Source organism: Triturus cristatus, chromosome 10, assembly GCF_964204655.1.
Source record: "Triturus cristatus chromosome 10, aTriCri1.1, whole genome shotgun sequence".
NCBI lineage: Eukaryota > Metazoa > Chordata > Amphibia > Caudata > Salamandridae > Triturus > Triturus cristatus.
In genome coordinates this window covers 917,974,433-917,995,715 of record NC_140593.1, presented here as the reverse complement: position 1 = coordinate 917,995,715, position 21,283 = coordinate 917,974,433, and positions in this window count along the sequence as shown.

Below are 21,283 nucleotides of genomic sequence, written 5' to 3'. Positions count from 1 at the left end.
AGAACAATATAGTGTTGCATGCAATCTTTTTAACAAATCCAACCCTAACAGATTTTCACCACAACCTGTCGTTAGGATGAGGGGTGCTTTTAGCTCACAAGGTCCAACAGAAAGGGGCATAGGACTAGAAATCGGGTTCCTAACTGGGGCGCCAGAAAAACCTACTGAAACATTCATTTCGCCAGACAAAGGCGCGCCAGGGAGTTTTGAATGCATAATTGAACTCTTTGCAGCACCAGTATCCAGCAGAAAGGGCTCTGTTACACCTGCTGTAGTCACCTTAACATACGGGCCACTCTGATCCACTGGTACTGAAACAACTCCCTCTCTCTGTCTATGGCTGTCTAGTAATCATTACCTTCTACATTGTCGTCTTCTGCATAATAATCATTATTATACTACTGAGCTGTATTACCAATTGCATTTGCTTGCTGATCAAAGCTATTTATCGTATTTTGAGGCGGAAGAGGACGCGCGTTCTGGGGAGCATTTCCACGCCCTCTGCCTCTAGGAGCTTGCTGACCACCTCTACCTCTTGTGCCATACGCATTATTAGTACGCTGCAACAATTTAGGACAACTATACTTAAAATGACCTTCCTCTTTGCAATATGAACATTGATTGGGACCTATAGGGATACGTGGTTGATAATACCCATTCATTTGCTGGTTATTCTGAAACTGTTGGGGTTGCTGATAGATACCTTGGGTTTGCCTATAATTATTCTGTCTCCACGTGGCGGATAAGCCTGCTGTAGAAGGACCTTCGTTTTCAATTCTTTCGTTTTCTTGTCTGTTCTATCCTTTTCGTCTTTATCCCTATTTTCGTAATACTGTGCAGTAGCCAGTATTTGCGCTGATGAGGAAACAGCCCAAGAACTCTCTGAATCTTTTAATTTCTTACACAACTCGGGAAGTAGATTCTGCACAAATGTATCAACAAATAACCGTTGGCCACCTTCAGTACTCATGTCTTGACCACTGTGGTCGATAAACGTTTCTTCAAACCTTGTAAAGAAATCGGACACTGTTTCATCTTTCTTCTGCTTGCATGCGGATAATTTATCCCAATTCACGCGCATCGCGAGCATTAAAGTTTTCATGTATGTAATAATTCTACCAGGGAGGTCTGCTACGAGGGGCTCAGGTTTTGCACCACCAACTTGTCTAGTGTCTGCGGCAACGATATTAGCCCATGTGCCCCTTAGTTCTGCAGCATGATCCGTATTACGAATGGATCCCCAGAAAGGCTGTGGAACCACATTCCCGAACAACATATCTATGTCAGCCAGATTCATGACACACGATTCTGCAGTCTGTGATAACTCCTTATAATATCCTGTAGGGTTTTTACGGGGGTCAGGCAATGTCTGCTTAAGCGCTAATACTTCAGAACGATTCCATGGGACATGTACCCAAACACGCTGGAAATGAGCTGGAACAGGTGGATTAACATTTGCATCAGCAGGTCTCCAAACTGGAGGAACCTCACGCATCGGATATTGGCGCGCTTTTACCTTTTTCCCCACAGGGAATTCCTGTTCGAACAATGATTGTTGACAATCCTCATTCCTGAAGGACAGTAAAGTCGCAACTGCTTTATCTACATCGGGACCCACAATTGTACCTGTTCCAAAATCAAATCGCACTCGACACAACTCCTGCGGGTTTGAGTTTGAACCATGATCTTCCAATTCCTCACAGAGGAATTCACACATTTTCTCAAACACATACCTCTGTTTTGGGGCGTCCCATTGGTGAAAAACGCTAACAACTGACTCCACATCATAGAGTGAAGGGAAAACAATCCACCTACGCGCCATATGATCTAATACCTCTTTCTCTTCAGGATTAGGCAGCTGACTACGCAACTGCTCACGTTGTAAACCAGGGGTCATACTAGATGACCCAAAGAGAGGCGACATTAAACTAGTAACTACATTAGCTAGTCGTTATCGTGCTGAAGGAGAAGTTGAGGCGAAAACAGGGGGAAAGACAGAGGGAAGAAAAGCGGATGCAGATACAGGTACCTGGGTAGTGTAAGGAAAAGCGCCAGGGGAGACAGCTGATGTACTAGGCAAAGTCGCAGGAAGCGCAGGGGCAACAGGTAACAAAACTGGCGGCCCTTGAGAGGGCTGCACTGCAGGGATAGGAGCCAGCTGAGGAGGAGCTGGCAGCTGTGAGAAGGCTTGCGGCACATTAACTGGAGGCTGCACATTTACGAGCTGTGGAGGCGCTGTGGCATTTTGCGCATACGGGGGTGGCGAACTTAGCAAATGGGACATTATGGAATCTTTCTCTTTCTCTTTCGTCTCATCTTGTGGAAGGGGTGACAAAACTGGGTAACATTTATCGATCCCTAGTTTGCGCTGTCTATGTAATTGCTCATTCATTTGTTCCTCCTCATTATCTTTAAATTGGACAGCTGCTTGCATCATTGACATACCTTTTCTCTCTTATTCCTTTTCGCTAGCTTAATTTCCTTCTGTTTGGCTTCCTTTCGCCATAGGCGGAAAGAATCAAACATCGCCGGCCGGGCTTTCTTTTTAAATAATTTAACTTCCAAATTATCTAAGATATCTGTATCGAAACTACCATTTTGGGGCCATTTTAAAACACCGTCCTTTCTGGTGTATTGGATCCATACTTCATTATATGCAATGGGGCCCACGCCATGTTTTACATAAAGCTCATAAGTTGGAGTTGCAATTGGAGGAACCGGACATGAATCCTCTAATTGGGAATCCCTTCTACAACCCAAACAAAACCAATTACCAAATATATTAGAACCAGGCATCTTCGCTCACTAGTCTAGTTTCAAACTTCAAAGGATTATCGAATACGATAGTCTCGTGAATACACGAGTCCTCTGGCTTTGGCACTTGCAAGTTCCAAATCAAAGCGATCCCGAAGGATACCAAATTCCCGAAGGATACCAAAACAAACTGGGAGACGCTCCACACTTATACTTAACTGAGGTAGCGATGATCCTTGGCGTCACCAGAAGACTCTCTCAATTGTTTCACTCTACCAAATCGTCAAGGGTCCAAAACAGGGCGATTAATCAGGGCAGCAGTCCTTCGTAGCCGTCGGGACGCGGAGAACCTCGCAGAAAAGACTTTCAGACCACGTCGACATGCAGGGGTCGATGAAGTAGCGTCCTTCCTCCAGAATTTCCACACGAAGCTCCTCACGAACCTCTGGCTTGGACCGGTACTGCTGAAATCGCCCTACGTTGGGCGCCAACTGAAGTACTGGGTTTTTAAAACCCAGCGGTGCAGGGGAACACACCCTAAGACTTCGAGTTCTTCCTGTTTCAGACCCACAGAAACACAGAGTCTTCTAGGTGAAGTCAAAGATCGTCTTTATTGGCTGCAGACCAATTACAGGTATCCGAGAAGTACAACACAATGTATGTTCTCAGGAGACTGCTTAAACTTACAGAAACGGGCTTCTCCTTATATACAAAATATCATGCTTCAGGCACACATTCCTTGTTTTACGATATGGTCATTCATATGTATTCATTACAAACGAAAAAGGCAGAGTCATGATGACCATCCCACATTCCAGTTCAACCAGCCCACAATTATTTACCCAGCGAGGCTCAGATCCCACATCAGATATCAACAGACCCCAATAAACACGGGCACCTCCTGTTTGTAAAACAAGCCATAAAGCAGGAAGAGTCAGGTGTGAAAGAGATTAGCCGGAGGCTTGTGTGGGATGAAAAGGCTTTATGGTGTGTCAAACCCTGATGCTAATCACAGGTGGCCATAGGACGGGGAGCTCGTGGGACCGGACTGACCTGGGGCGGTGGAGCCAAGTCGCACAGGTCACAGAGAAGTCAAAGGAAGGCACATGTGTTCTAAAGGCCGGTGTTTGTCCTTGATGTGTAGCCTATGTGAGGGCAACCATAAGATGGCCACCGCTCCAAGATGGAACCCACGAAGTCAATGTGAAATATCGTATACAAAGTACATTTATCGATAAAACGTTATGCAAAGCACTTGTACATACTGCATTGGCCATTCGCGGTTCGCTAATACCGGAATAGACAGGGGTAGGGCCCTGCCTCCTACGCGGTCCCAAATTTTAAAGTACCACAGCCATGAGATATGTAGCATTCCTTAGCTAGAACAACACCTGAGAAATGACATTGTTGCCTAGCTTGACCCGAACAATCCAAAATCCCTGAGTAGCATTCTCACTAAGCCAGACCTTCTGCAGGCATTGAGGAAAAGTCTGGGACTTTGTTAAAATGTCTTTCCTTTGTGAAATGTGAGCTCTTGCACCTGGAGTGTGATGATCCCATTTGTAAGAACCCTTGCCTGCAAAACTCAGTTATGTGTGAACTAGTCGCAGCACTGAGAATTGGCTTCTATCACAGATGTGAGTCCCTCCTCTCCTACGAATATGGTCAACCTCTACTGACCCCTATGCAGGCACCTGACTGGTGTGTGTGACCCATTCATGGTACATAACCACCGTGAACTGCAATTTGCAACAACACCCCCCTGCCATTTTCAAGAATACATTGAACTAAATCTCACCCTTCAGCATCACCAATCTGGGGACAGGATAGGAGAGGGAACCAAAACCACCCTAGTCAGTATAAAAAGAGAGCTGCTGAGTCCTTCAATGCATACAAGAACAGCTGCAATGCTACGTGATCTCTCAGCAGCTTATAATACCATGGACCATGGCATACTGCTACACAAACATAAGGAATGGCCTAGGGTCACTGGCTCAATCTTGCAATGCTTTCGACCCGTCCTATCCACCCACAGTTTACAAGTATGGACTTGCTCATCCCAGCGGTGTGATGCAGTGTACCTCAGGGGACATCTCTTTCATGAATGCCCTTTAATATCTACATGTGTCATCGGTGTAGAACCTAAAGCGGTATGAGGTGAACATCCAAAGGTATGCTTATTATACTCAAATTCACTTTCATCTAGAAAATAGGTGAGCAAACTGCCCCAAAATATCCACCTGCCTTCATGCTGTATTTTTGCGCTGAGAGGGGTTCCTTCACAGAAAGGAGTCAAAACAAATCTTAGAGAGGACAAACCTTTGTAATGCTCCACTGGCTTCCATTAAATGCAGCAATAAAGTAAAAAATGTTCAACTATGTCCAGCGGTCAAAGGCCCAGGATGCCTGCAGAAATTATCTGTCCTCAATGCCCAACAGAAATCTATAATGAAAAACAGAAAAGAAGCGACTCATAAAACTTTGGATAGGTTAAAGATGTAGACAATTCCTAGATAGTCCAGGGACCCGGACTTGTAGAACTTACTGTAGTCAAGACTCCTAGTGGAAACAAACTGTAGGCATTTCAGGTAGGGCCTGAAAAGAAAATGTTACAGTGCACATTCACCTTACCACCCTAGCTCTGGAGAAGTAACAAACATCAGACGGGACCTTGAGACTTTTCACTGTTTAAGCTCTAACTCCCCTTCCCGCATTTCACGTAGCGCTTGGAAGTAATGAAAATGAGACATCTATTGCTAAATAAAAACCCAGACTAAACAAATAAATAAATATAAATATAAATATAAATCATCAGTGATGTCATTTGAGATATCATCAGTGATGTCACTGACCATGTCATGAATGATGTAATATGTGACATCATCAGCAGTGGATTGCGGGCGTGTGAGATGTAGTTAGTACAACTAACTATATCGGAGGAATTTCAATGGTTTTGTTCGAGTGAAATGTCCAGCTAACTATAACACCCCTAAAACCTATTATTTTTTCAGTGAATTTCTAAGGTTTTTTAAATGCTAGTTCCTAACTATATCAGGCCTGAAACCTATGGTTTTTTCAGTGAATAAATATATATATATATATATATATATATATATATATATATCCAAAACACTTTTCCCAGCTCTTCCCGCTTCCCATCCGGCGGTCGCCAGTAGGTAGATATAGTTAGGACCTATTTTCCATAGGAAATCCGCAACATTCTATTTGGAATAACTTTGGCGTCGATTGACGAATTTTAGCAAAATTTTCAAAAACGTTTGGACAGCTCCGGTCCGCTTCTATTCTGAAAGTTTCACGGTGATTCGTCAAGCGGGGGCTGAGAAAAAAGGGGGGTCCCAAAACGCGTTTTCCCCATGCAATTTCCGATAGGACCTTTAGCCACAGCTACAGCCCGAACTGCTGAACGGAATTATTCCAAATTTGGCAAAGAGGTAGTCCTTAGTTCAGACTCATGCCTTTTGCTTAAATGGTGTAAATCCGTTCAGTAGTTCCAGAGAAAATGACAGTTAAAAGTACATATATATCTATGGCCTCGGAGGGTCCGCGTACCCTAAGCGCACCCTGCCGTGCACGAGCTGTATTATAATTGGCTGCCAACAATCAGGAAGTGTTGGCAGCCATCTTGTGCCTCGGTAGAACTGAGGCACAGGAAACCCCCCATAAAACGTTGCAAAACACGAAAAGGGGGCAGGGTAGAAACACCCTGATCCCCAAGGCCAAAAAAAACATTTTTTAAAAAACCTAAAAAAAACGGGAGGATGCGCGCTGGATGCGTGCATCCTGCCGATAAAATAAAAGAATTAAGCGCGGGCTCCCACTCTGGTTTGTTATCTAGCTCCCATGGGGGCTAAATCCCGGGGTCAATGAATTTAATGTAAAGGGGGGCCCAGAGGGGCTCCCCAGCCCTTCAGGCCCCCCAAGCCCCGGGGACCACCAACCCCCGGGGCTTATTCAAATTGGGTGGGGTGGCTCTCAGGCCCCCCAAGCCCCAGGCACCACCACCCCCCAGGGCTCTTTCAAATTAGGTGTGGGGGGCTCTGAGGCCCCCCAGCCCCAGGGACAGCCACCCCCGGGGCTTTTTACAAATGTTGGAGGGGGCCCTCATGGAGCCTTGTACAGGTCCTGGGGACCGCCACCCCCCAGGGCCGGCTCCTGCAGTGTCCCGGGGTGCCCACCCTTAGGACACTGCTGTTTGCAATGGCAGGGGGGAGCCTCGCGACTCCCACCCTGCCATTGCAAACTGCTTTGCTTCATTGAAGCGCTTCAATGAAGCACAGCAGATTGCTTTTCCATATGGGGAGCAGCATGTTAGCTGCTCCCCATGTGGGAAAGCAATGCCGGCTCCCGCAGGAGGCGGGGAGCCGTCGGGACCGTGGGGGGATTTGGGACCCCCCCACGGTCCACAACAGTGAGGGCCAGCCCCGGGAGATGGGGTCCCCAGGGCCTTGAAGTGGCCTGAGGAGGGAGGATACACAGCCCCCCTCCATAAAAATATGTAAAATAATTGGCCATGCCCTGGGGGATGGGGTTCCCGGGGCCTGGAATTGGCCACGGGAGGGGGCCACGCGGCTCCTTCCCATAAAAAAAAGGATTTCAGTAACATTTGTGGGTCAGGCCCTGGGGGATGGGGTCCCCAGGGCCCAAAAAAGGTAAAAGGAAGGGGGGCCACACAGTCCCCATTTAAAAAAAAAACTTAAAAAAACAAAAGGCACACGATCGTCCCTAGGCCCCGTCCCCTCACAAACACACTCTGCAAACGTGCCCTGTGGCGCGTTTTAAATTGGGGAATAAATTCCCCTTCAATACTGGGGGTCCCTGGGGGCTAACTAGTCCCCCAGGTACCTCTAGTAAGCGCCACAGGGCTGCGTTGCAGAGAGGTGCTCCAGGCCACGCCCCTTTTTACACCTCTCTGCAACGCAGCCTTGCGGCGCTTACTGGAGGTACCTGCTGGGCTAGTTGGACCCCAGGAACCCTCAGAATTCAAAGGAACTTAATCCCCCAACTTAAAACGCGCCACGGGGTGCGATTGCACAGTGGTGTAGGTAGGGGGCGGGGCCTGAGGTGATATGTATGCAAACACGTCCGGTGGCGCGTTTTAAGTTGGGGAATTAATTCCTCTTCAATCCTGAGGTCCCCTGGGGGCCAACTAGCCGACCAGGTGCCTCCAGTAAGCGCCACGGGGCTGCGTTGCAGAGTGTTGTAAAAAGGGGTGTGGCCTCTGAACACCTCTCTGCAACGCAACTCCCTGGCACATACTGGAGGTACCTGGTGGACTAGTTGGCCCCCAGGGGACCTCAGGATTGAAGAGGAATTAATTCCCCAACTTAAAACGTGCCACAGGGCGTGTTTGCACACATGTCACCTCAGGCCCCACCCCCTTCCTTCACCATTGTGGAAATATTCCTCTAAAATCAGCCGAACTACGAATTCTGATTTACTCACCTTTTATCAGGAGAGAACCCAGTGCTGCTTCTTGTAGCCCAGCACTGACCCTGAAAAGTAATTCTAAGCGTACTACCAGTAACTTGTATTTCCTTCCATAGGAATCCATTGTGTGGTTTTCACCAGAAAAGTTTCTAAGTGTCGAATTTTGAAAGGTACAAGTACTCCTCTAAAATCAGCCGAACTACGAATTCCTATTTACTCACCTGTTATCAGGAGAGAGCCCAGTGCTGCATCTTTAAGCCCAGCACTGACCCTGAAAGGTAATTCTAAGCGTACTTACCAGTAACTTGTATTTCCTTCCATAGGAATCCATTGTGTGGTTTTCAGCAGAAAAGTGTCTGTCGATTTTTGAAAAGTACAAATATTCCTCTAAAATCAGCCAAACTACGAATTCCGATTTATGCACCTGTTATCAGGAGAGAACCCAGTGCTGCATCTTTTAGCTCAGCACTGACCCTGAAAAGTAATTCTAAGTGTACTTACCAGTAACTTGTATTTACATAGGAATCCATTGTGTGGTTTTCAGCAGAAAAGTTTCGAAGTGTCTATTTTCACAAACTAAAAAAAATTCCTAAAAAATCGTCTGTATGACTTAAACACATTCTTTCAACTGTTTACAGGATCCACCACTGAGTAAGAAAACTAATGATAACACTATTTACCTGTTAAGTGAATTTTCTGCCATAGGATAACATTGGTGATTCTTTGTGAAAAAATTTCTAAGTGTCAACTTTTAAAATACAATAATATTCCTTAAAAATCACTACTGTAACCAAAACACTTTTACTCAACTGTTTACAGGAGACGTCCAAGGACTGAATCTAGGTTCCAGTCCTGTGGTTAGAAAAGTAATCCATAAAGTGACTAATTGCATTTGACTAGAAATTCACATTGTGCTCAATATTGCATTGTGTTTGAAATTGTGTTGCCCATTGCTACAACTGTAACTACTGTACTTAAAATTCTATTGTCTATTTGCAAAGTATTTAAACTAAAGTAATTCATTCTGAGAAAGTATATTTTGTATTGTAATTTATAATGTAATTATAATGCAATTAAAAAAAAAATTCTAAAAATAAATAGTTTAAAAAATGTAGTAAATCAGTATAAAAAAATCAGTATAACAATTAATACATTAAAAATTGTCATTTACAAAACCTTTGAAATTCACTGAAAAAACCATAGGTTTCAGGCATGATATAGTTAGGAATTAGCATTTAAAAAACCTTTGAAATTCACTGAAAAAACCATAGGTTTCAGGCTTGATATAGTTAGGAATTAGCATTTAAAAAACCTTTGAAATTCACTGAAAAAACCATAGGTTTTAGGGGTGTTATAGTTAGCTGGACATTTCACTCGTAGAAAACCATTGAAATTCCTCCAATATAGTTAGTTGTACTAACTACATCTCGCGCACCCTCAATTCACTGCTGATGATGTCACATATTACATCATTCATGACATGGTCAGAGACATCACTGATGACATCTCAAATGACATCACTGATGGCATCACTGATGACATCATCCACATGACAAGCAGATACACCTCATCATTCACTAGTATAACCTTTCATCACTCACTGTAAAATACAGAGTGCCATATTTGAATCCATTGACACACCAATACAAGTTTCTAAACACCCACTCAGTGATTCCTAGATCTATACACACAACTAATCACTTACCTATAGATTCACTCATCATGCTGTCAAAGATCAATAGAACACTATCAAATATACTTATACATCTATATCGACATTACACACCAGCACACATCCTAATCACTTATGAAGTCATCCTACTCACTTATGCAAACAATGGATCATACTTACATTTACTTAACTACACATTTATACAAACACCACTTCATTGATTCATATGGATAGTAACTCATACTCAGTGTGTTATAAAATCACTATTACAATTATACAGTTATCCATACAGTCACTCATACAATCACTGAGTCTTATGTATACTTATTTATATACAACAACTGACACATACACTGGCTTTTATTTTTCTAGTTTGTTGGACATGTACCATTGAGACATATATTTGCTCATCGCCTCACCCATAAAGATATTCACTCACCCAAACAACTGTTATAACATGTAGTTTTAACTTCAGATACCTACTGAATCAACTATTCACACATCTTTGGGCAGTCACACCCCCCCCCCCACCGAACTACATACACATTCACTCTCCCATACAAATACTCAGTTAACTAATCAATAACTAATATAGACTTTCACATAGCTAGTACCCAACTGTAGAAGCAGTTTATACAACTGACAAAGTGATACAGATATTCACACAGTTTAGTCACTATCCAATATATTTAGTGAGATACTATAAATTAGCCAAGTAAACAGTCAATCACACTGCTACTAAATCCTCCATCCAGATATTTATATTTATATATCCACTCCTTCTTCAATGCAAATTGCTATATATATATAATACATATTTAAATACCGAACCAAACCACATTCACTGGATGATGTCATCAGTGATGTCATCAGTGATGTCATTTGAGATGTCATCAGTGATGTCACTGACCATGTCATGAGTGATGTAATATGTGCCATCATCAGCAGTGGATTGCGGGCGCGCGAGATGTAGTTAGTACAACTAACTATATCGGAGGAATTTCAATGGTTTTGTTCGAGTGAAATGTCCAGCTAACTATAACCCCCCTAAAACCTATGGTTTTTTCAGTGAATTTCTAAGGTTTTTTAAATGCTAATTCCTAACTATATCAGGCCGGAGACCTATGGTTTTTTCATAGAATATATATATATATACACACATACACATGGGTTCTGCAGCAGAGTACTGTGAAGGGCGTGCAATTCCTGAAAAGTAACTCCACACCACAATTTCGCATTTCACTGCTGAACTGTGCAACTCTGACCCCGGTCTCTTTCCACTTCCATGTTCCTGCCTCTTTTCCACGAAATCAGAGGCTAACTAGCCACCACCGTATGGTGCAAATAGACAGTTATAGATAGTAGCATAGTAAGCACTCAAAATCAACAATTTCCACGGGTAGATGTTGTGCTTGTGATTATTGTAATTCTGATTCCTGGTTCACTTCCTTGCTGAGCCCAACAGAATCATGAAATGAGTTGCTATATTATATACTGATGATAAAAGTCATGCATCTTTCGAATAAATCAATTGTTCTGCTTGTACATTATATTTATTGAACGTGAAACATTTTATTCATTGAGAGTAATACAAATGGCATTCTTCCCAACACAACCCTTCGCGAGTAAGTTTTGACTGTGTAACTTTACCTACGCCTGGAAGTCACAGCTTGAAGAGAAAAGGTAGTTAGCAATTCAGTGAGCTTGCAGTGCAGTCTGATTTCAGTTTTTAAAGTACAGCAGCAACACTTGTCATAAGGAGGTATCTTACTTCCTTTGCATCGTCTGGCCTGATACACAGAGGCCTCACCCATTTGAAATACCATTAAACTCCTTTAAAGTGCCGAATAATGGCAGTTTGAGAACCACATTTGCGGTTTTTGAACTAGAATTGCAAAGTTGCCCTAATTTCGCAATCTTAACAGCGTTTTTGTTTATTTCTAAACTTTCCCAACCAATGCTCACAAACATTTCGAGAGAATGAAAAAGGGTAACATCTTATTTTTAATGCGTCATTCTCTGGGAGGATAGGCAACGCATCAGAGGAATTAGTTTGTGTTTTCCTTTTCCAAATCTGAGAGGGATGGCATGTCTATCTAGACTAAACTGTGCAACCTGCAAAGTCTTCCAACAGTGCAAGGGCATATTGTGCCCTGTGTGTCCTCCTTCCCCAGATGTATTCCTCATGGATTTATCTAATGGCTCTAGGGAGGTTTTTGTGTCCCTGCACATCCCTCCTTCACCTAGAACCACTGGCTTGCATATTGGCAGACAGGTTTATAAATGAACCCCAATACTGGGCCAATGACTCACAGGGTATGTGGGAAAAAGGAGGACCCGAGTGGGATATTTTTGCATGATCCCCTGTATTCAGATCCAATACATTCTTCAAAACAATGGGGTGGATTTACAAGCCCCTTGCGCTGCCTGTACGTCACTTTTTGTGATGCACTTGCAGCGCATTCCCCTGCCCCATATTTACAAGGACAGGAAAAGCCACCCTGTGTGGCTTTTCCTGACCTTGTAAATATGGCCCCTTTACACGCAGCACTGTGAGTGAGAGGGGCGTTCCATGGTTGTTGCTGTGGGTGTTCCCACACAACACCCATGGAACCTGACACATTTCCAGATTTAGGAGGAATCATAAATCTGGAAATGCGTGTGAATTCTACGCCTCCCCAGGAGAGGCGTAGGGAGGGGCAAAGAGGAGAAATGTATTCATTTCTCCTCGTTTTTGTTTCCTGTTCCTATGAATGCTTCATTCTGCAGCACACATAGAAAGAGGAAATCACCTCTTATGATTGTTTTTGTTCAGGAAGGGTTCTCTTCCTGCACATAACCAATCATTGAAACAATGCTGTTTTTCAACTTCTTTGTGTGCTTGTTAGAAATGGGATTTCTGGTTAGCTAAGGCTTGCGCCAATGCCAGTCAGAAACCACCACTCTAGTCAGGGCAAGGGAGTTACACGCTGAAGATAACCCCTGCTCACCCCCTTAGTAGCTTGGCACGAGCAGTCAGGCTTATCCCAGAGGCCATGTGTAAAGCGTTTGCGCAACACACACACACAGCAGCAACACACTAGGCACACTACAAATGAAACTCCACACAAGGTTATATCAAAAATAGCCTTTGTGTTATCATAAACACATAAAAAACATAATCACACAGTTACACTGTGTCAACTGGCACTAGGCAATATTCACAAGGGATTATATACAGGACCAGGCCAATCGGGCCATGGTCAGAACCATCAGAACAGATAAGTAAAACCACAACCAATAACTACTGATACAATAATGACCTAAGCATTATCACATTAGTATTAGACACCATACTGAAATATCATAACATGACATTAGGCAATAAATCACCTTAGGCCCAAACCTCATTAGCATAAACACCTTACACACTAGGCCTCACCAGCATAAACTCAAAAAGGAACGTCCTTTAGGAATAACTAAAACCTAACTATACAACATTCCACCACACTCAAAATACTATTTCAACCAGCAAGCATTTATCATTCAACCAAAGGGATCACTGTTAGAACCAATAGTCAATGTATTGGCACAGAACCTTACAAATTGTGCATTGATATAAACAATTTATTAAAAATATATTACGAGCTTTAGAAACATTTCATACAGGGAGAAAAAAGAAAATTCCATTCATTTTTTTTATATAATCAATGTATTTTAGTATTCACTAATTTAATATATGTGTTGTGTTATTGATGTTTTAATCAGCGAGAATACAGTTCACTGTAGTCTTGAAAAAGAAGGTTCAACCATACTATACCTTCGAAATGCGGCGATGCATGTTTACCGTATACTCACCACGCCTAATTCACTCTAAATATTGATGAATTGTGATACATCAGGGTGATTTTGTGTAGTTTTCGGTATTTGTTATGGTACCTAATGAGAAAGTCTAATGTCTTCATTAACTCTTATGCTGCTTTTAAAAAAAAGTATCCTTGTGTTGTGATTTATATTACTGTTCTTTAAGGGAGAAGAACAAAGACAAAGGAGGGGAAAAGAAACTTCCAGAAAATACACAGGGGGGACCAGAGAAGGACGTATTCCCAACTGGATCCAAGGCAGGAATTATTCTCAGCAGGATTATTTGAAGACACGCAATCAAAGATATTGGAGGTAGACAAATTACCAATTATTAATCTCTCTTGGAGAACCTTATCCATTACAGAAAAACAAGTTCTCGAGAAAGGATTTAGTTTTGCTCCAAGTGCGGTACTGAATAGATTTGAGTTTGAAAAAGACCCAAAAGCACTGTTTAGAATAGTGAGATTGAAAAAGTTTTTTGAAAATAGAGAATGTTCTGCCTCGGTGAAAGTCTCAGGTCTGAAGCCTAAATCTACATTTGCACCCTCTTTGAATTCAGTAGATAAGAACATTGAGATATTTGAGCGAGTAACCGAAATAGAACTTAGGAAAATTCTTGACCATCCCAATAATATGAGAAGCATGAATAATAATCTCTCGAAATCCCACCGGGAGTCATTGAGATCCCTGCAGACCGATATTAGTATCACTATCAAACCCGCCGATAAAGGCGGGGGTTGTGGTATTTGATACAGAAGACTATAGAAAAAGAATGTTGGAACTAATGGAAGTGCCAGAACATTATACTAAAGTCCCTCACATTAGGATCGAAAAGGTCAAGAAGGAGATTGAGACACTATTGAACATAGCTAAAAATCAAGGCTGGATATGTGAAGAGGAGTATAAGTTTCTACACAATAGCTCTCCAATCACCCCAGCTATATACAGACTCCCCAAGGTTCACAAGGACCTGGTGAATTCACCCATGAGGCCGATTGTAAGCAGCATTGGACCCCTCCTGGAACCACTAAGTAAATTTGCATATTGTTTCATAAAGCCTCTAGTACAGCAACAGACGTCCTATCTGATGGACTCCGCACATGCAATCTCGATTTTTGAGGGCAAGAGCTTCAACAGGGTGACGTAGTTTTTGGTCTCCCTGGACATTGAAGCCTTATACACTAACATACCCCAGGATGATACCATCAAAGTAGTGGGGTCACAGTTAGAAAGAACAGATTTCCATGGTGGCAGCATGGAATTTATTGTGTGTTACATTACAATGGTACTAAAGAACAATTTGTTTTTATTCGAAGAGGACCTATTTCAGCAAGTGAAGGGGACCAGCATGGGAGCCACCTGTGCTCCCAGTCTGGCCTGCCTTTATGTTGGCGAATTTGAAGCCAAGCATGTCCTCAATGAGGTGGCACCCTTTTTTGAGAACGTGTTTCAGTGGTGCCGCTTCATTGATGACATAGTTTTCATCTGGGAGGGCAACCAAGAGGGACTGGAGGACTTTATCTCATGGCTAAACTTGGGTGACCCTAATCTGAGATACACAGTCCAAATCAGTATAGATAGAATTGACTTTCTAGACATCTGTATTAAGGACAATGATGGAACCTTATCGGTTGAGCTTTATACGAAGCCGACCGATAAAAATACGCTTTTACACTACGAGAGCTTTCACCCGAAAGCCCACAGGGATAACATTCCCTTTGGGCAATTTCTGCAATTACGCAGAAATTGTTCTTCTGTGTCTGATTTTAACAGACACTGAGATGTCCTCAAATTGAAACTCAAGGATCGAGGCTACCCCAAAAAACTGATTAATCAATCATACAAGCGAGCCAAATATTATGATCACGACTATATGTTGGATCAGAATAGAACCAAGAATCAGGAGGCAAAGAAAGAAAGAATAGTGTTTGTGAGCCAATTTTCTGAAAGCAGTAATAAGATTAAGAACATTGTGAACAAAAATTTGAAGATTTTAAATGATGGGCAGGAAGTGAAACTAGAGAAGCCACTGTTTGCGTTCAGGAAAAATAGAAACTTCATAAACTCATTGGTGAACACGTACAGAGACTGCAAAAGGGTTCTCCAAACTGCAAAGCCATTGGTAAATATAAATGTGGAACATGCTCCATCTAGGAACATTGCATGGTAGCAAAGAGTCTTAATTTTAATGTCAAGAGATTAGTTGCAATAGCCTGAACAAGTAAAAATCTCATTCATCTCCTAATATGCCCATGCGGGCTAGGTTATGTAGGCGAAACTAGCTGTGAACTACGGGTAAGGGTGTTAGAACACAAATCAGCTCTAAGAACCAACAAGAAGAACACACCACTAACAGAACACTTTTCCAAGCTGAATCACATCTGCAATGATTTGAGGTGGTACATACTGGAAAAAATCGCAGGAAATATGAGAGGAGGTGACTTAGATAAGAAAAGGAAACTTAGAGAACAATGGTATATTTGCAAACTGAACACTGTCCAGAAAGGCCTGAACTCCAGAGAGGACTGGATGTTCATCATCTCATAGAATGGCTTCTCCTATTTTACTGCATTGGGATCACTTCCACTGTTAAAAATGAGGTATAGCAATCTTATCTAGAAAGGGCCCCCCAGTGATAAAAATGACCATGCGATCCTTTTAATTATTATTATTTGGTGACATTATGCAGTTTAGGTTTTTACCTCCAGACAGGTCGCTTGAACTATGAATTGGCCACATGTTGCTGAGGGCAATGCTTATTATTAGAACAGATGATGCAGGGCACAATAATGACTAAAAGGAAGCTTTTAATAAAGTGTGCCTTGTCAAAATATAGTTGAAATAGCGCAGTGGTCTATGTGCGGCTGAAATATAAGGCACATGACTTGTACGCTCAAGTACACGACACAATAGAATACAGGAGGCTTTCAAACACGCGGCCCTTGTCGGAACGGTGTTTACTCCTGTCCAAAGACAGAGAATCTAAGCTTAGTAAGAGATTAGATAAGGCAGGGCATAACAGTGGTCAAAACGAAGCTTTCAAGAAAGTTTTCCTTGTTTAAATAAAGTCGAAACAGCATACTAGTTTGCGTGCTGCTAAGACGTAGGTCACATGACGCTTACGCTCACGTATACGATGCACGAGAATACAGGAGGCTTTTTAAGACGCCCACCATGTTGGTACGGCGTTATTCCTGACCAAGAACAGAGATGAAAGAACTTAAATACTGCCGTTTCCCTGCACGTGGTGAGTTCCGATACAGGAATGTGGACTTGGATAGTACGTAGGAGGGTAAATTAAGTAATGACTGACGGGTATAGTGACTTGTTGTGGGTTATATAGACTGCAGGCTAACCATTTGTGTCCTACTACAAGCGCTCCCACTTATACTTAATTGATAAACAGGGGTAAGCGCAGGACTAGTAGTGCAATATAGCATACCCATATGCATATGGTAGTAGACATTAGGTCTGACTATAGAAATGTTGTACTGATATAGTGAGGATATGGTAGCAAACCAGTATTTGTCCTAAATCTAAAAGTTAACATTTGATCTTTACATTTGTAGCCAAGGAAAGGGCCACAGTGCATTAAAGACCCATAAAAAAGACGGGCATATATCAAAGTAAGTTACCAATCATTACCACATCAGTGAGAAGGTGATATTGAGAATTATGGGAGATTATATCTTTTTGTTTCCATTCAAACCAGTGGCGTAACAAGGTCAGGTGGTACCCGGTGCCGAGAATTTCTTGTCACCCCCGGCTTGACAAAATGGCAAACATATGTGTTCAAAAACAAATGTTTTTGCCATTTTGTCACCACCCTCAGTGATGACAGCCAGGTCGGCCCGCACCCACCGCACCCCCCCTTCCTGCGCTACTGGTTCAAACTGTTTAGATTTATTTTACGGCTATCCTGCCCCCGTGCAAGAAGGGAAAACGGTCATAAGGCAAACCAAACCAGTTGACCCAAGGTGGGTTCAAAGAAATATGGACTAGTAGTTTTGGTGGGCTGAAAGAAATATGGATTAGTAGCAATAGCAACTAAAACAAGTGGGCCAGGAGTTTGGGCAGCGTTGAGTTCCTTCGTACCCAGTCTTGCAGTTTCTCCTCCTGCTTTGTGGGCGGCGCTGTAGAAGCCTTGACTGACACCTCTAGCCCGTTCTGCGCGTCTCGCTGGCTGCTCCTTCGTTTCGGAGAGAGGGGCTGGAGTCCTGGCACTGTCCCTGAGCAGAAATTCTCCTCGATGACTGTAAAACTACTGTGAACACTGGACATTGGCGCCATTTCATTTGGTTTTTTGTTTTCGTTGGAGACGCCGTCGGCGAGGAGTTCCTGACCTTCCCCCCGAAGCGTACAGTCAGAGACGGCAAACGTCCAGCTGCTCCCCTCCATCGCACTCGGCGCGCTCCAGTCCACGGCCCAGAGAGGCACCTGCACCTCCCAGCCTGCTTGCGGTCTCAATACGAGGCTGTTAGACGCTTTCATCCCCGCCGGTGTGGTGATCTTAGCCGGCGCATACCAGGAGCCACTAGTGCGGGTAAGAGTTTTGTGACCGTGACCGGAGCGGAGCCCGGCGGGGGCCTACTGACTTTGCATTCGTTTATTTTATGTTGTTTGGCAAGCAGAGAGCTCCGAGGCAGGAGCGGACTAAGGCACCTGCGTGTGCGAAACACTTCTTTTTTTGTGTATTCACGAACAGTAGCTTTGTTGTTTATGTGTACATTACCCCGAAATAGGAGCCAATTTATACCGCCAAGAAAAAATCTACTATAGCTCTACTGCAGTGGTTCTCTGCTCCCCCTCCCGCCGCCACCGTAGCCTCTTCCACAGCCGTAGACGGGGGGAGGCTTCAAGGTCCAGGCTGCTACACGCCAGGAGCCGTCACAGCTGAGCTGTGCACCAGGAGGCACTCTAAGGAGACAGGTCACCGGTCTAAAGCTTGGAGATTGGTCCGGGTCATCTCTCTTCACGTGGTACTTTTTTGCTTCGGAGTAGCTGGGTCCATTGTAAGTAGTTGCTTGGCAGGTTGCCTCGTATTGTAAAATGTCAGCACGCGAAAGTAGAAGCAAGGTAGCGAACCCAAGTGGAAACTTAACTGGGACATTGGACAATTTTATTATCAGGGCGAATCCAGTTATTGACCAGGGGATTATCTTAATGGAGCGCCGGGTTTCTCAAGACCTTGCACTGGCAAAAAGATCTTCTTTGGGACATTTTGCTAACGCCCGTACCCCAGATCCGTTTTTACGCTCATACACCTTTGTCATACCCAAGTCCATACGTAGCTCACCTACACCTCAAGCTCTTCCCCCCCATAGCTCCAACTGATCAGCTTCTATCCTCTACGGTGCCTGCTAGTAGTTCACCTGAGAAAACAAACACCAGGCAGACGCGAGGGAGGTGTGAAGGGGCTATACCAAAGAGGAAGCGGGGGCCAAATGCTGCTGCTGCTGGAGGCAGGAAGCCTAAACCTGCTAAACGAGCTAGCATCAGCAACACAACTTTAAAGGGTTTAGGACCTGAGGACGTGCATCAAACAGAGGAAAGAGGGACATTAACGCCCACTGAAACTATTACAGATACGATCAAACTTGTTGATGAACCACCGGTACTGGAGGACCTAGTTCTTGCTAATCTGGGATCGTTGCTAAGGTCATCTTTTAAATCTTTCGGAGATAGACTGACACTGATTGAGCAGTGGCTGTTCAACATCGAGAAAGCCACATTGGAAGTTATGGACAAGATTAAGTTAAATATGCTGTCTTTGGGTTACGTTCAAATGAATCCCGTACAGGGGGGGGATTGTAACACATAAATCTACCCCACCTCTAGCACCTTTAGCACTCCCCACTCTAAATGTATCTACAGCTGAACTACCTACTCCCGTGTTATTACCCGCTAACAACTCAACAGGGGTCAATGCCACTATGTCTAAAGAAACCCCGCGGGATTTACCCGAAGCAGGCCCCTCTGTGGATCTTAGAATTGATTTACCCCCAGAATCGAGCCCATATCTGGTAGTTTTAACCAGGGTCCCTAAAATAAGCAACCAGAATGAGGAATCATTTTTGTCTTTAAAAAATAAAACCATTGATTGGCTTAATAGAAACAGACCACTCCCCCGTAATATCTCCAGCAAAATCTTAATGGTGCGCAGGTTGTCCTGGGTGGGGCATGGGCCAAAAACTATACAAGGGGATTGTGTGCTGGTGAACTTTAGTGACCCACGTACTGCGGGACATATCTGTAATTGGAGCCTGCATAGTCACGGGTCTTCGATTCAACCCCTCCCACTGTCATTTTTTTACCCTGCACCACTTCCCTCAGATTCAGAGAGTGAATGGACCTTAGTAAAGCATTGTGGCGCAGGGAGGGTGGTCGGGGGTCGGTATGTGAAATCGCATACACCTAGTCAAATACACACACTAAATAGGTTTAGTAGCCTAGAAATGGTCGATTGACTCCACCAACCCAGGGATGAAACTTTTGGGGCACTTGAATGTGGAAGCACCATAGACCACAAGGTAGCCACTGTGTTATGTAGCAGCCAAACATCCCGTGTCCCCCTATCGCCGACGAGGATCACCATTGCAGGAAATAATGCTGACTCATTAGGGAACATGACCTCAGCCCGTGTGCATAACTCAGCTGCAAGTAAGGAATTAGCCTATAACGTTATTTTCTGGAACATTGCTGGGCTGGCGGGTAAGGTTAAAGATCCAAAATGGGTAGGATTTATAAGATCATTCCCGGTGATCTGCTTGCAAGAGACATGGCTGGTAGAGTGTGAAATATTTTTAGAAGGCTATAAATGTTTTTTTGTGCCAGCCGAACCGTCGAGTAGTGGCAGAGCAAAAGGGGGTTTGGCCTTGTACATTGACCTAGCTTTGTTCTGTGTTGTAAAAACAATAACCACCTACAACACTGACATTCAAGCCGTGACAATAAAAAGAGGGAATAAAATGGTGACCCTGATTAACTTTTATAATGCTGTAAGTCCAAGAGGGGAATGTAGGATTGTTGAATTGGATGATTTCATTCGGAATCACTGTGTAAGTCTGTCCCATCAGATCCTCATTATGGGGGACATCAACGTGCACCCTTGTGGGAACCCTATGAATACTGCAATGGGAACTTTGGGTTGCCATAGGATGGGGGGTCTTCATTTTGAACACTCTGGCCGGGGTGACATGCTGAACCAATTATTAAATGAATTTGATTTAATTTCAGCTATGTCTTTGGTTGATGTTTGTAGTTATCAGCCCATCCCCACATTTAAAGGGTACTCGGGGGGGTCTTTCATTGATCATATCCTTCTCTTCAATGGCCTTTAATCAACTATTTCAGGCTTTAAAATCCAGGAAAACGCATATAGCGATCATAAACCTGTATGTATCTCATTGGCTGGCAACCTCTTAAATTTACGGGAAAAGACGCCAACCTGTGGTGTCCTGAAATGCACGGCTGAAAGGTGTCGCCTAAAATGGTCTAAGGTGAATTCGGATCAATTATATGATAAGATCCACAAATCCTGTGCCCTCGAGTTATCATTTTGTGTGT